We start from the raw sequence: 16066 nt of genomic DNA, 5'->3' as shown, positions 1-16066 counted from the left end.
GTGTAAGAGAATGGTCTAGTTTCATTCTTGTGCATGTGGATGTCCAATTTTCCAAGCACCATTTATTGGAGAGACTATCTTTTTTCCAGTGAATAGTCTTTCCTGATTTGTCAAATATTAGTTGACCATAAAGTTGAGGGTCCACTTCTGAATTCTCTATTCTGTTCCATTCATCTATGTGTCTGTTTTTGTGCCAGTACCACACTGTCTTGATGACCACAGCTTTGTAGTACAACCTGAAATCTGGCATTGTGATGCCCCCAGCTATGGTTTTCTTTTTTAATATTCCCCTGGCTATTTGAGGTCTTTTCTGATTCCACACAAATATTAAGATGATTTGTCCCAACTCTCTGAAGAAAGTCCATGGTATTTTGATAGGGATTTCATTAAATATGTAAATTGCCCTGGGTAACATTGACATTTTCACAATATTAATTCTTGGTGAATTAATTCTTGGTGCTTTCTAATTAATTCTTCCAGTCCATGAGCATGAAATATTTTTCCAACTTTTTGCGTCTTCTTCAATTTCTTTAAGAAGTGTTCTGTAGTTTTTAGGGTATAGATCCTTTACCTCTTTGGTTAGGTTTATTCCTAGGTATCTTATACTTTTGGGTGCAATTGTAAATGGGATTGACTCCTTAATTTCTCTTTCTTCAGTCTCATTGTTAGTGTATAGAAATGCCACTGACTTCTGGACATTGATTTTGTATCCTGCCACACTGCTGAATTGCTGTATGAGTTCTAGCAATCTTGGAATGGAGTCTTTGGGTTTTCTATGTACAGTATCATGTCATCTGCAAAGAGGAAGAGTTTGACACTGTTGGTAGGAATGTGAACTGGTATAGCCACTCTGGAAAACTGTGTGGAGGTTCCTTAAACAGTTAAAAATAGATCTGCCCTGACCCAGCAATTGCACTGCTGGGAATTTACCCCAAAGATACAGATGCAGTGAAACACCGGGACACCTGCACCCCAATGTTTATAGCAGCAACGTCCACAACAGCCAAACTATGGAAGGAGCCTCAGTGTCCATCGAAAGATGAATGGATAAAGAAGATGTAGTCTATGTATACAATGGAATATTACTCAGCCATTAGAAACAACAAATACCCACCATTTGCTTCGACATGGATGGAACTGGAGGGTATTATCCTGAATGAAATAAGTCAATCAGTGAAGGACAAACATTATATGGTCTTATTCATTTGGAGAATATAAAAAATAGTGAAAGGGAATAAAGGGAAAAGGAGAGAAAATGAGTGGGAAATATCAGAGAGGGAGACAGAACATGAGAGACTCCTAACTCTGGGAAACGAACAAGAGTGGTGGAAAGGGAGGTGGGCGGGGGGTGGGGGTGACTGGGTGACGAGCACTGAGTGAGGCACTTGATGGGATGAGCGCTGGGTGTTATGCTATATGTTGGCAAATTGAACTCCAATAAAAAGAAATTTTTAAAAATGTCCTCAGATAAATACACTATTTCATTGTTTTCAAGTTCTACCTTCCACAAAACACTAGGACACAAACACAATCCAATCAAGTTCTTTGCTATTTTTATAACAAATATTTCCTTTCCTCTAGTTTCCAATAACATGCTTCTCATTCTTGTCAGAGTGGACTTTACCATCCATTTTTCTACCAACATTCTGTTACAGACCACTTGGTGCTTTCTAAGAAGACTAAAGTTTTCTTTGTAGCTCTCCTCTCTTCTTTCTAAGCTCCCACTATTAAGTCCATTCATGGCAATGTTGGCTTTTTCTCGCAGAGCCCTGTTCCAGGTTGCTGACTGCAAACTTCTCATTGTATCTATACAGAGAAAAAAAAAAAAGTAGAAAAAATCTCTCTCATGATTCTTATCCATGGACACTAATCCTATTCAATGTAGATATTCTCCCTCATGACTTCATCTAATCCTAATTATTTCCCAAAGACTCCTACTTTCTAATACCATCACACTAGGGAGTAAGATTTCAACAAGAATTTGGGCAGTGGGGAGTAGAACACATTCAATCCATAAGAAACATCTAGTAAACAGGATATTTTAACATTAGAAAAAAATGTATAAATGTAATTCACCAGATTAACATGTTAAAAGAAAAATCCATATGGCCCTTGCTTTGGAAAACAATCTATCAGGAAACTAGGGATATTAAGGAATATCCTTAATCTTACAAAGTGCAACCAAAAGAAGCCTACATTAGATTCAAGAACATTCCCTTTAAAATGAAGGGAAAAAACCCAAAGGTATATATTGATCATCACTTTTATTTAGCATTTTACTATAGAATCTAACCAATAAGATTATGCAAAGTGGTACAGCCAATTTAGAAGAAAGTTTGGCAGTTTCTTACAAAGCTAAACATAGTCTTATCATATGATCCAGCACATACTCCTATATATTTACCCAACTGATCTGAAAATTTAAGCCCACACAAAAAATCTACACACAAATGTTTATAGAGGTTTTCTCATAACTGTCAAAAACTGAAAGAACATGGATGTTGTTCAATGGGTAGATGAATTTTGGTATACCCATACAATGGAATATTGTATAGCAATTAAAAATATTGAGCTACCAAGCCATACAAATACATGGATGAGGCTTAAATGCATATACCCAAGTGAAAGAAGCCAGTTTGAAAAGGATATGTGTATTATGATTACAATTATATGATGTAGTGGGAAGATTTAAAAACTTGATAAACAGATAGGTGGTTTCCAGTGGCTAAGGGGGAGGGAGCAGATTGACTAGATGAAACGTAGGAAATCTTTCAGGGTGGTAAAACTATTCTGCAGGACACTGTAATGGTAGCTACATGACACACTTTGTTTAGTTAAAGTACAAAGACATCACAGAATAAAAGAGCAAATCTTAATACATACAAATATTAAAATAATTTAGGAAGTCAGGAATCCTAGGATGGAATGTTCATGTGACAAAAAGAATCCAGGTATATTAGAAATATATGAAACAACTTCAGTGAAAGGTAAAAGGTTATGACCTAAGTAACACTGGAAAAGAAATAGGCTCTGTCAGAATGAAAAAAAGAACCAGTGCTCACTTTGGCAGCACATATACTAAAAGAAAGAAAAAAAAAACCGTATATAAGTTCTATAGTTAATAAAATTAGTTAATAAAATTATTTTTCATGGAGCAACAAGTTAATAATTCTGAAGCCACTATTCATGTATATTATAGACCTGAACAATTAAACAAATGAATATAGAAGCCAGATTTCTCACTGTTACAGTGGACAGTAACAAGATAAACAAAGGAAGAATGTTAGATTTATCTATGGGGTAATTAGAATTGGAGATACCAGTATGAACTCATGTTCCACTTAATATAGATACAGATAATTAAATTCTTATGTATATATTCAAAGGTTGGTATGCACATGTATCTCTTTGATCTGTCAGCTGAGAGGGTCTAGAAGTAATGATTCTCAGTAGCAATGAGTATACCTAATGCCTACATCTTGATTTCCAGTATCATTCTTCATTCTCCAATAAATATACAAAGTTAACTTGGAGCAGATTGTAGTGCCAAAAAAAGCAAGTGCTAAAAAATAAAATACATAAAATAAGAATATAACTTGGAACAATGTGAACAACAAAATAAATTTAGTATTAGATTATAAAACAAAGTATCCCTGAGTCCACAACTATGCAAATAAATGATTGCATAAATAAATAAATGGGGTACAAGAGATTTCCTGTGCAGAATTCCAAATAATTTGTGTAGATATTTTACCCTAAAGGAAGACATGCATAACTCTGTGTGCACATTGCACATCTGCACATAGGGACTTCCTTCTAAAGGGTGCAATAACATACCATTCTCAGTATAAAACAAATCAAATGGGCAAAAAGGTCAGGATATTAAGATTTAAACCACATAATCAACAAGATGAATCTTTTTCATATCAAATTTTATGCTTTGATAGTAGACATTACACCTTCTCAGGTGCACATAGCACATTCTCAAAAGTTGATCATATATTCAACCACAAAGAAAACATCATTAAGTTCTATAAAGAAGATATATTAGAAACAATCCTCTCTGATCACACTACCATAAAGTTAGAAATTATAAATAAAGAGGAAAAAATTGTCCTTTATTTTGGAAATTAAAAAACTTTAAATCTTCTATTAAGTAACTCTTAAATAAAAGGAAAACCTAAAACAGAATTACAGAATTTCTTTTAGAATAATAAAAATACTACTTAGCAAAATCTGTGGAATATATTTTAAAAAGTGAAAAGAGAAAAATTCAGAGTCTGAAACACTTATCAATAAAAAGAAAAGAATTAAAATAAGCTAATTAAATTCTCATCTCAAAAACCTAGAAAAATGACAATGAAGCAAACCAAAGGAATCTGCAAAGAAGGAAATACTAAAGGTAAAAGTAAAAACAAGGTACAGAATAGAAAATAGAAGATTTAACTAATAAATCAAAATCTTAAAAAAAATAACCAACACACAAGCCACTAGTTAACTTAATCCAGAAAAAAATGAGAAAGTACAAACATACAAAATATGAAATTGCAAGGAAATATAACCACTGAAATAGAAGAAATGTTTTAAAATCATGTGTGTTTTAAGAAGCTCTATGGAAATAAATTTGCAAATATACGAAATGGATTGTTTTTTAAGGACAGTTTATGAAAATAGTCCAGTTAGTGATAGAAAGTTTAAAGAGATGGATTTCCATAGAAGAAAAAAAAGCAAAGAAATGGCTATACACAAATTAAGCACCAGGCCCTGATGGCTTCACAAGGGAGTTCTGCAAAATATTTAATGACCAGGGAGTAATGCTCCACAACATGTTCCAGAACATTGATAATAAAAAAAAAGTTCCAATTCTTTTTATATAATAAGAACACTGATGATCAAGATAATTAAGATTGTACAAACAAAAGCTCCTAGTTACAATATTAGCCAAAAGAATACAGCATAGTAATATGAAAACAATATTCCATGGCCAAGTTTGTTTTTTTTCCAGGAATATAAAGTTGGCTCAATTTCAGGAAAAAAAAATTTTTATGATACCATATTAATACATCCAAAAAAACTTTATTCTCATTAATGGAGAAACTTTCTTTTTTAAGATTTTATTTATTTATTCATGAGAGACACAGAGAGAGAGAGAGACAGGCACACACAGGCAGAGGGAGAAGCAGACTCCATGCAGGAGCCTGACATGGGACTCGATCCCAGGTCTCCAGGATCACACCCCAGGCTACAGGCAGCACTAAACTGCTGCGCCACCAGGGCTGCCCTAAAGAAACTCTTTAACAGATGCTAATACACATTCTTGGTAAAAATCACTCAACTAAATAGAACTCAACACATGTTTTCTTAAAATGAGTATTGAGAATATTCATGGATGCCCACAAACTATAGCACTCTTTAACATTTTCTAAAGGCCAATGCAATCAGATGAGAGAAAACACAAAGAGGCATAAGAGTTGGAAAAAAAAAAAAAAGAAAGAAACTATTGCTATTTGCAGACAATATGATTATATACCCAGACAGTCAAAGACAAAGCTAATTCAAAAAAACTGAGAAAATAAAATTAACATGTAGACATCAAGAGCTTTTATAAACACAAAAAGTAATCAGAACATATAATGCCAAAGAAAGCCTCATTTATCATAGCAAAAAAGGAAATAAGACACCTAGAAATAAACAAGAAACATACAAAATTTATATAAAGAAAACTTAACACTTTTGAGATATATTATACTTGAATAAATGGACATTCTTAGTTCCTGAGTCATCTTTCTTATACTAATAAAAATTCAATTAATACAGTTCTGAAATACGAGTTCTCACCAAACAGATTGGTAAAGGTTTTAAAAAACAACAAATTGTTTGCAATGTTATGGAAAAACAAATTTGAAAAATCTGTATGAAACAGATTTTTTTTAGGAACATATCCCATTAGTTTAGGAAAATGATCCCATTAGTGATAGAAAGTTTAAACAGACAAATTTCCACAGAAGAAAAAAAAGCAAACACAAACTGCTACACACAAAATAAGCACCAAGCCCTGATGGTTTCACAGGGGACTTGCCAAATATTACTGGTAAAAAATGTAAAATGGTGTGTCCTTACAGAAGATAATGTGGCAACATGTAACCAAAAACTTTACATGAAAAAAATTTATATTTGGGGAATCTAGGTGAAGGATTTGAAGGAACCCTTTGTACTATTCTTATAGCTTTTCTGTAAATCTGAAATTACATCAAAATTAAAAATTAGAGGAAAACATTGCTCTGGATGCTCTTGAAAACTGACTATAAGGAGGAAAGATATGAGAAGAGAGTATTTGCTGTATTTCAACCAGGATAGTCACAGCAGAGATGACGGGAATAAGATTATTTGAAGCTGTATATCTTGAGGATAGAATTGTCACCATTTCCTCAAAGGTTAGATGTAGGGTGGGAGAGATTGAGATGAGTCAAGGGTAATTCTAGTATTTTTTGCCTGGGCAGATGGAGTTACCATAAACTAAAATAAGAAAGAAATTGGTGGTACAAATTTGGAAGATAAGTTCAGTTTGGGACATATTAATCATGAAATGTTTATTAGATATTTAGATGGCAATGTGAGTACCACACTTAATGCTTGCTATAGCTTGCATCTGCCCAGTACTCCACATATTCTGAGACTTTGATGTACAGAAGAACAGAGAAGACAAGGAAAGAGGAAGACTTTGCCTTCCCAGTGAGGCCCACAAATATTAAGAAGATATTTATTTCAATAATACCTTCATCAAACATTTATCCTCCTGCTTTTCCTTGCTTTATATTGATTAACAGACTTCTTTGGCCACATACTCTTAAACCTAGTGATTCCCCACACATTTCATATAAACTGAGAGTATAGAACTAAGGCCACTGTCCATTTTTCTATTCTAGTAAATCAGGGTTGACTAAGAATGAAGTGCTTATATTTTGGAAGTTGCTTTAATTCTTTCAATAGTGAATAGCTATTAAGACCACACTAGCGCCAATTGGGAAACCTGACATTTTCAGTGTGATGAAAGCTTAGACCTAGATTATGCCAGCATAGGGTTGAACTTATTAATTCAAGCTTTTAATAATCTTTAATTTCTCAGTGAAAATGTCTTTTTTCAGTGAAAATATTTTCAGTGAAAACGTCTTTACCATTCAGTGCATTTTGCCGTATGAATTACTTAAATAGTATCTAAGTCTACTCTGGCATTATGTCCAAGTGCTCCACCATAGGCATCTATCAGGCAGCCATTAAATGCAGAAGACTTCTTCAGTAATTAACAGAAACACCAATGGACTATGGTATATTTAAATGGAGAAACAAGAAAATAAATCTTTCCAATCAATGCCTAGTGTGGTGACAGAGTCATGCCTGACACTCTTGTACTCTTCAAGTATGACTTCTTTTAAGACCTTATATCGAGACAACGATCTATGAACGCTAAGCATTATCACTTACCAAGAAAATGCTTCTTTTTTCCTGTCCCAATTTACAATAGTTCTGGACTCCAAATTAACCTTAAATAGGGGGGAGATGCCCTCCAGAGATCAATGTAGATAACTATTTCAGTTTTAACCTGAATAAAGAAAAATTTTAATATGGCATATTTCTAAAAGATACATATTGCAAATATGCACTCATAAGCCCATCTTTTGCTACCCCAGTACACATTTGTTTAAAATGTGTTTAAATATTGGGCACCTTTGTGGCTCAGTCAGTTAATTGTTCAACTTTTGATTTCAGCTTAGGTCATGATATCAGGGTTGTGAGATAGAGCCCCAAATTGGCCTCCATAGGGGTTGTCTGCTTAAGATTCTCTCTTCTCTTTTTCTTCTACTCCTCCCCCTCCTCTCTAAAAAATATAATAAAATGAATCATATGTGTTTAAATCCTTCCCTTTTTCTGTCTTACAAGTGTGTGACACACATGTTTTTCAGAGTTCACTTACCCCTTAGAAATCTAGGTATGACTGGCTCAAAGTGCTGCTAATTCTCTACTTTGTAAGGATGAAAACCTTCTTAGCGATTTCTGCTAACTTCTGTGGGGTGTAATTTTTCCTGTTGGGTCTCTGACTCCAGATTTTGCATACAATTCTGCAGTATATATTTAGGCTTCCCACCAAGTTCCACAAGCACTGTATCTACTCTGAGCACAGACCTGGCAATACAAATAAGTAGCCCTGGACACATAAACCTGTGGGTTTCAGTTCAGTGAGGGAGGAGGGGTTGGGGTTGGAATCGAGAAAAACTGAGCCTAATTAACCTGGAGTTGGGGGCAGTATAGAGTGGTAGGTAAATTAAATGCAGTGAATGCACAAGATAAAGCACGGGAAGAAAGAAGGGAGGTTAGGAGGGAAGAAGGAAGGAGGCTAGGGGGCCAGAGAAGGAGAGGAAAAGAAATGGAGGAAGGAAGGTAGAAAGAAGGAAAGGAGGGGAAAAAATCAAATAAAGGAGCAAGAAAAAGGGTATTATGAGGATCTACATGCCAAGTGGGAAAGCTGTCATATTGTATAAGTGGACAGCAAACCACTGACAGGCAAGCTCAGGAGTCCCAACAATGTGGAGTAAGATAGTGAGCTGCCCAGATCATATATGAGGCAGGATCTGTAATCAAAGCTAACTTCATATTTGTGTAGAAAATGTAATTCAAGTGTTTAACATACTATTAGTATATTCAATTGTTTCGATTCTGTATTATCCATCCTGTTTGTTTTAAGATCTAATAACCTTAACCACATACTATACAAATCAAAAATAATCCTACCAGTCACTGAACAGAAACTCAATGGGAAAAAGAAAACCCGAACTCAACTTATTAGGTAAAGTGGCAAGGCCAGGCATTTACAGAATCTGAGTTCCCCATGACTGCTATACTAGCATAATACATAATACATGCATTTTTTTGAATAAAGCAGCCATCACATTATTCTCTCTGGACTATACACAGGAATAACTGCAGCAGAAGTCTAAAATCACATCTCCCCCGTAGCACCCTGCTTTCTCTGTTACCATGACAACTCTAGAGAGAATGAAATAAGGTTTCAAGATATCATCAAATACATTGATTTTTTTTTTAAATCAGGTTATGTATTTCATGAATAGCAAATCCTGAGTACTGAGTTAAAATTAAATTAGAATATATTGCTTGAATTATCTCATTATACATATTCAAGTAAGAGACTTCACAATCTAGAATTCAAAAGAACTGTATCCCTAGAGTTGCTAAAATAAGTCTAGTATCCTCTTCATTATGTTTTCACAATGAACATTGAATCATCTGAATGGAAAAGATGAAGGGACTCTACTGTCTGCAAAGACAATGAGCTGTCACTTTCTATTACCAGCTGCAGTCTAGAAAACAGCTGTTCAATAACCAGGTATCACAGCTCAGTATTTTGATACATTATTTAAATGATAAACAGTATTCAGATATTTGGCAAAAAAAAATACACAATACAAGTAGGAACAAATTGCAAGTAAATAGCCTTGGGAAATATCAATTAATAGATAACAAATAAATACATCAAAGCATAAACGTGTAATATTATTGCCTGATAGTTAACGCTGCCCTTGTTAGGCTTAGGAGAAATCTACAAAAAGCAATTTTACTGAAAAATTTACTTTGGACTTAAAAATACATTTCATGTTCTCCATCAATCCCTAGAATAGTATCTGCCATATTTTTGCATCAATTTATCAATATTTGGTATGTCTAGTGTCAATTTTTAATACCTTATAAAAACAATGTATATGTCCATTTCAATGAAAAATCTAATGTTTGTTTCTTTTGTGTTCTTTGCTTTTTAGGATTGGGTCAACTTTCTGTAAGTCTAGGCTCATTTGTTTGACAATCTACTTCATAGGCTAGGCATTGTGGGACTTACGACAGTTAAAGGCTTTTAGCTGCCTCACTTCATAGGTGAGAATTTTTATGTGAGTGTGAAAGGAGGTCAGTTTGTAAGATGCACTTAGGAGAATTTAAGTGGGATGGCATGTAAGAGAAAAACCTTCCCTGGTTCTTTATAAAATAATAATGAGATTTTATTTATGGCCTATGTATTTATAGTTCAGGGTGAATCTAAAATGACTAAGTATTCTTATTTTGAGAAATAGAACAATAGTAAATAAGTCTCAATATCTGGAAACAATGTGATTTGATGGTTTCCCACACTGTATCCCCTAATTTGGGAGCACAGCAAAAATTGGTATAGTCAAATATTAAGGAACATGTCTCCCCAAAATTCATAGGTTGAAGCCCTAATTCCACAGTACCTTAGAGTGTGACTGTATTTGAGATAGAGCCTTTAGAGAAGTAATTAAGTTTAAATGAAGTCACAAGGATTGAGCCTTAATCTGACTGGTATTCTTTTAAGAAGAGACATCAGAGATGTTGGCAGAGATAAAGGTCAAGTGAGGACACAGCAAGAAGGTAGCTGTCTACAAGCCAAGGACAGAGGCCTCAATAGAAACAAACCTTCTGACACCTTGATCTTAGACTTCTAGCCTCCAGAACTATGGGAAAACAAATTTCCACCATTTAAACCATCCAATGTCTGGCATTCCATTATGTCAGCCCTAGCAAGCCAATACACGAATTCTGAGAAATTATAATCAATTCAAATCACTTTATTTGGGGGGATTTTATGTCCAAGCATCTCAACTCAGGGAATAGTGCAGAGAAAAGCCTATACATTTTATCAATCTCTGCCAAGTTAGAGATAAATGAATTTATCTATCTTCAAAGGTAAGAACCAAGATCAAGAGCCTCTGTTTGGATTCCTTCTTCCTGGAATCTCTTGGATGGAGTCTATACAATTGCTATAGTAAAAGAGTAGCCTAAACAACTTGGACCTTGAAAATTACTTTATAAACAGTTAAATGTGTGATATTATTCGGAAGTTGGTTAAGTCTCTACAATTTGCAGAAAAGGGGAGGTGGGGCAAGAGAAGTTGCTCTGTTTAGATACTATTTAAGGTACTAGCAAAATCTACCATAGCCCATAAGTTGCTGTGTCATTAACCATTTTTCAGCTATTTTAGGGGAAGTGAATACATAGGATTCCCATCATACTTATATGAAGATCTTAATTGAAAAGATTATGGAATGTTAAAAAAAAAAAAAGGACAGGAATACAAAGGAAACAGTAATAGAAGTAGAGTCCATTCCTGCCCTGGGAATACAGGCATATTGTTTCTGTACTGAAAACCTAGATAAAGAAAGCTTATAGATATAAAAACCTTAGAAACTACCTCAATCATCTCTAATTTCTGCCAGTTTGTGTAGAGGGACCACTCCTCCCACTTGGGGTGATTTAGTCTTAGGGTTATACATAGATATTGTCAATAAATCACTTTTTGCTGGAACACAAAAGATTGTCTCTGCTTAATTTCAACCAGCTCAATCCCCACAAGTATTAATTCAGAAATTTTCTAAATTTCCACTCTCATGTTTTACCCAAAAGTTTTACCCAAAAGTCAAGTCAGAAAGATATTTAGGAAATGATGGATTTTAGACTCAAACCGCCCTTTAAACAGACACTGATGGCCATAAGCAGTGACCATTTCCAGGTGCATTCTCTCCCCCAAAAACATGGCCATGGTTTCCACCTCCCACCAGCCCAATGATATATTAGCCAACTGTACCAATTCATAGCTGTTACTTCTGAGGGACAGGAGAGGATGTGGAAAGTAGGGTGAAAGAATAATTCAGGAAGGGATCCCTGGGTGGCGCAGCGGTTTGGCGCCTGCCTTTGGTTCAGGGCGTGATCCTGGAGACCCGGGATCGAATCCCACATCGGGCTCCTGGTGCATGGAGCCTGCTTCTCCCTCTGCCTGTGTCTCTGCCTCTCTCTCTCTGTGACTATCATAAATAAATAAAAATTTTTAAAAAAAAAAGGGTCATGTCCCCATTTTGAAAAAAAAAAAAAAAGAATAATTCAGGAAGCATGAAAGATGCATTGGAATTAAATAGGCTTTTATTTAGTCGCATACTTAGTTAAGCATGAATTTGAGAAATCATGTGCACTACACGTTTTAGCTTTTAGGCTAAAGAGAAGGAAATATTCACAAATATTCAATTACTATGGCAATATTTCTACCTCTCAGTTAGAAGAACCCTGATTTAGGACATTTTGTGCATTACCATGTGCAGGGGGCCTCCTGAGCAAGAACTTTCAGTCTTGCTAGCTGAATTCACATAGGCTATTACTATTAGTATAGTTCAACAAACATCCAGTGTGCCTCTACTACATACCTGGGCCACATTCTAGGGATTCAAAGATAAATACCACAAGATGTGGCATGCTGAAAGCCAGCCAGCATATGCATCTGTAGAAATATACTGGAAAAGTCTCTCTATATATAGTCCTTTCTCAAGATTTCTCATAAGCCATTCTCATCTTCTGTCTCTCCTCCACTTCATTAGGTTGTGCATATTAAAATTTCCAGGGAGAGAGTCTATACTTAGTAGTTGTATTTTAAATAACTATTTTGAAATACTGAATCACAAGTCTCTTATTAATATTTAGGAAATAGTCTATCCATGACACTTGAAACCTAGCCATAAACAGATGACTCATGCATGAATGAGTGAAGTGAATAAATAAATGAATTGACAGACTCGTGAATCATCTTTAGGTAGATCAATTCCTGAACACATGGCTCCTCCTATCTGTATTGGTTTCCCCTGGCTTCAGTGTCAGAGAATGGTGACTTATGGGCTTGTCCATATGGGAGTGGTTGATGGAGAACTCCATCATCTTGAAACCAATGAACCTCTTACACAGATACAGAATAACTTAGAAGATTTAGAAAAAAAAAATCTTTGGCTCTTTTTCCCTAGCCTCATTGTGTTATTCAGTCAAAGGACAATATAAAATATGAACTATCCCAAAACACAAAGAAAACTGTGTGGTGCCTATGAATAGCCACACTGGGAAACACACTGTATTGGCATCTTTTGAACAACAAAAATGCAAGGTTGAAAAGGGAACTGTTACTTTAAGCTTGGTGTTAATAACAACAAAGTCCTTGTTATTAAGCCCTTGCACTTTGTGTCTGGTCACTCACCTCTCAGCATAATTATTCAGATTGCCTGGTGCTGATAGAATAAAGACAACACTTCCTGCTTAAGTCGAAGGTCCTTCTCAATCTGGTCCTCATCTGCCATTTCATCTTCCCTCCTTAACCTCTGACAGGAACCATTACTCCCCACATGGCTGAGGTACCAGGGTTGGTCAACTCTGCTGATAACATTAACTGTACATAAAGGTTTTCCAACTCCTTTGCACCTATTCCTACAATAGCTGTTCTCTGAGGATCACAAGAATTCTTATCTCCCATTGACAGTTCATAGTATTGTGTCCAGCTCAACTCTGAGTTCTTAGTCTCTCTACTCTCTGGACGACAACTTTGACAAACAAATCATCCTGCCTGTGGCATTTCTTGTCTCAAAAGTGCCAGGTATTTTTATTCTGAATGACTTACCTTCTAAAATGCACAGATCCTAGTTTTCCTAAATCAGTCCACAGAAAATTTGTGAGTGCAGAAGTATCAATGTTTTAAAAATATTTTATCTTGAAATAAGCAAAAACTATCTCTTGAATCCTAAAAAAAGAAATCAAATATTTTTATCCCTTGAAGAACTATTGGAATGGAGGAGTCAAATCTTCTGTCTTCTGTTGCTTTTGCTGTACTTATCTGCCCAACACTGGATTTCTTTATAGATATACTTATGACATTTTTATGGTTCCCCATTAAGGTTATAAATCTCCTTAAGATCAGTATCTGAAATCTCCTATTTCTTTAGAATATGCAAAGTGACACACAGCAACCATTCAATAACTACTGATCCTGGTCAAGTGATTTAACCATGAAATTTGAGTTTCCCTATTTTAAAAACATATGATCCTATATAGCTATTAAAAACAGCAAGCTCTGCCTGAATGATACCAATATGCATCTGGCACATAAATGGCATTCACAAAGTATTGTGGAAGGAAAAAAGGGAGGCAAAGTGGTGGGAAGGAAGGAGGGAGAAAGATGCTAGGACTTCTAGTTTATGGTGCAGAATATAAATTGTACATTAATGCTATTAAGCACTGTTATCAGGTGCAGGTACAAACAGAATACATAACATTTCCAGAGTCTAGAGATATAGATCCCCCTACTCTTTGTTTTCTGTTTGTATTCAGCTAATATTTATTAAAATACATAATGTCACTTTCTTCTCCTGTCCCCCATCTACTTAGATATCAGCAAAACTATTTTCCTTTTACCTATAGTACCAGAAACATTCAAAGTAACCATATTTTACTACCAACAATAACAACATTTAACAAATAACACTTTGCATTAGGAAAAAAAATCAACAAAAAATGCCAAATTGCTGAATAGCTGATGTAAATTATTAGAAGCCAAAAACATGCTGAAAATTTGTAACTATGCCCAGAGCTACATTTAAGCAAAAGATTCATTACTTTTACTTTGAAGAAAAAGCTTCTAAATCAGCAAAGCAAAGAAAGTCAGCTGAACCTTTCTCTGAATTATTTGGCAAATAGCACATTTAGTAATATTTTGTACACAAATGATGTCACTTTTCCAAGGTGCTCAAAATATTTTGCAAACAGCCAGGCAGCTTCAGAGTATCCTGATTAAACCAATAGCAGTATTTATACCTTTCCATAGGAATAAAACTCAATGTCCGTAGTAATCAAATTATGTAGACAGAGCCCTTTTCACCCCTGACCACTCCCATCTATTCTATAGGTCTTTTCCAGATCCTGCCCTAAAACAGAAACTGATTTTCCTACCTGGGATTTCCTGTAAAAGATAAAAGAGCAAACAGGCATGTCTGGCTGCCACTCAGGAATAGATCGATTTGAAAGGTAAGATTAAGGACATTTTCAGCTGAAACAAACTACAGCTGGCTTTATAGATAACAATTACTCACTGATAATTGTGGTGTACTGCTTCCAGGGACATCCACAATCCCTCATAGCTTTCCAGGTCTCAGAAGAAATAACTGGCAGCCTCTTTTCCATGACATGGTAAAATAGAGTTTTTATAAATGCACTCAAAATTGATTTCTGATAGCAAATAAGCATATAAAAAGATGCTTCACATCATATGTTGTCAGAGAAATGAAAATTAAAATGAGATATTACATACCTACTATATGTTCAAAATCTAGAACAATGACCACCAAATGCAGGTGAGCAGCAGAAACTATTTATAATGTTGATGGGAATGTAGAATGGTCTAGTACTTTGGAAGAAAGTTTGGTCGCTTCTTAAAAACCTAAATATATGGGCAGCCTGGGTGGCTCAGCGGTTTAGTGCGCCTTCAGTCCAGGGCATGATCCTGGAGACCTGGGATCGAGTCCCACATCAGGCTCCCTGCATGGAGCCTGCTTCTCCCTCTGCCTGTGTCTCTGCCTCTCTCTCTGTGTGTCTCTCATTAATAAATAAATAAAAACTTTTAAAAAAAACAACTTAAATATACTCTTATCATATAATTAAATAATCATACTCCTTGGTATTTACCCAAAGGAATTAAAGACATATGTTCACACAAAAACCTGCTCATGGATATTTATAGTAGTTTTATTCATAATTGCCAAAACTTGGAAGCAACCAAGCCATCCTTCAGTAGGTGAATGGGTGCATACAGACAACAGAATATTATTCAGCACTAAAAAGAAATGAGCCATCAAGTTATGAAAAGACAAAGAAGAATCAAAGCATATTACAGACTGAAAGAAGACAATCTTTAAAAGTTACACACTGTATGGTTCCAACTATATGGCACTCAGGAAAAAGTAAAACTATAAAGACAGTAAGAAGATCAATGGTTGGGGCACATGGGTGGCTTAGTCAATTAAGTATCTGCCTCCAGTTCAGGTCATGATCCCAGGGTCATGCTTCTCCCTCTGCCCCTCCCTCTGTGCATGCTCATATTCTGTCTCAAATAAATAAAATCTTAAAAAAAAAAAGAAAGAAAGAAAGAGTCAGTGTTTGCCAAAGGTTAGTGAGGAGAATGAGATGA

At 35.2% G+C, this 16066-nt stretch overlaps 1 long non-coding RNA gene across 1 annotated transcript in view; it reads right to left on the bottom strand.

Moving 5' to 3' along the window:
- Window positions 1-1581: 1581 nt before the first annotated feature.
- The window catches only part of LOC111097222, a 39330-nt gene continuing 24845 nt past the window's right edge, over window positions 1582-16066 (bottom strand). Inside the window, exons 3-4 of the long non-coding RNA XR_005362884.1 lie at window positions 7483-7600; window positions 1582-1806 (exon numbers count right to left, since the gene is read on the bottom strand). This is a non-coding gene — a long non-coding RNA (uncharacterized LOC111097222). The remainder of the gene's footprint in view (window positions 1807-7482; window positions 7601-16066) is intronic.

The sequence above is a fragment of the Canis lupus genome, chromosome 8 (genome assembly GCF_011100685.1).
Source record: "Canis lupus familiaris isolate Mischka breed German Shepherd chromosome 8, alternate assembly UU_Cfam_GSD_1.0, whole genome shotgun sequence".
Lineage (NCBI taxonomy): Eukaryota > Metazoa > Chordata > Mammalia > Carnivora > Canidae > Canis > Canis lupus.
The sequence above is the reverse complement of the archived record's forward strand: the minus strand, read 5'-3'. Positions and strand labels throughout refer to the sequence as shown.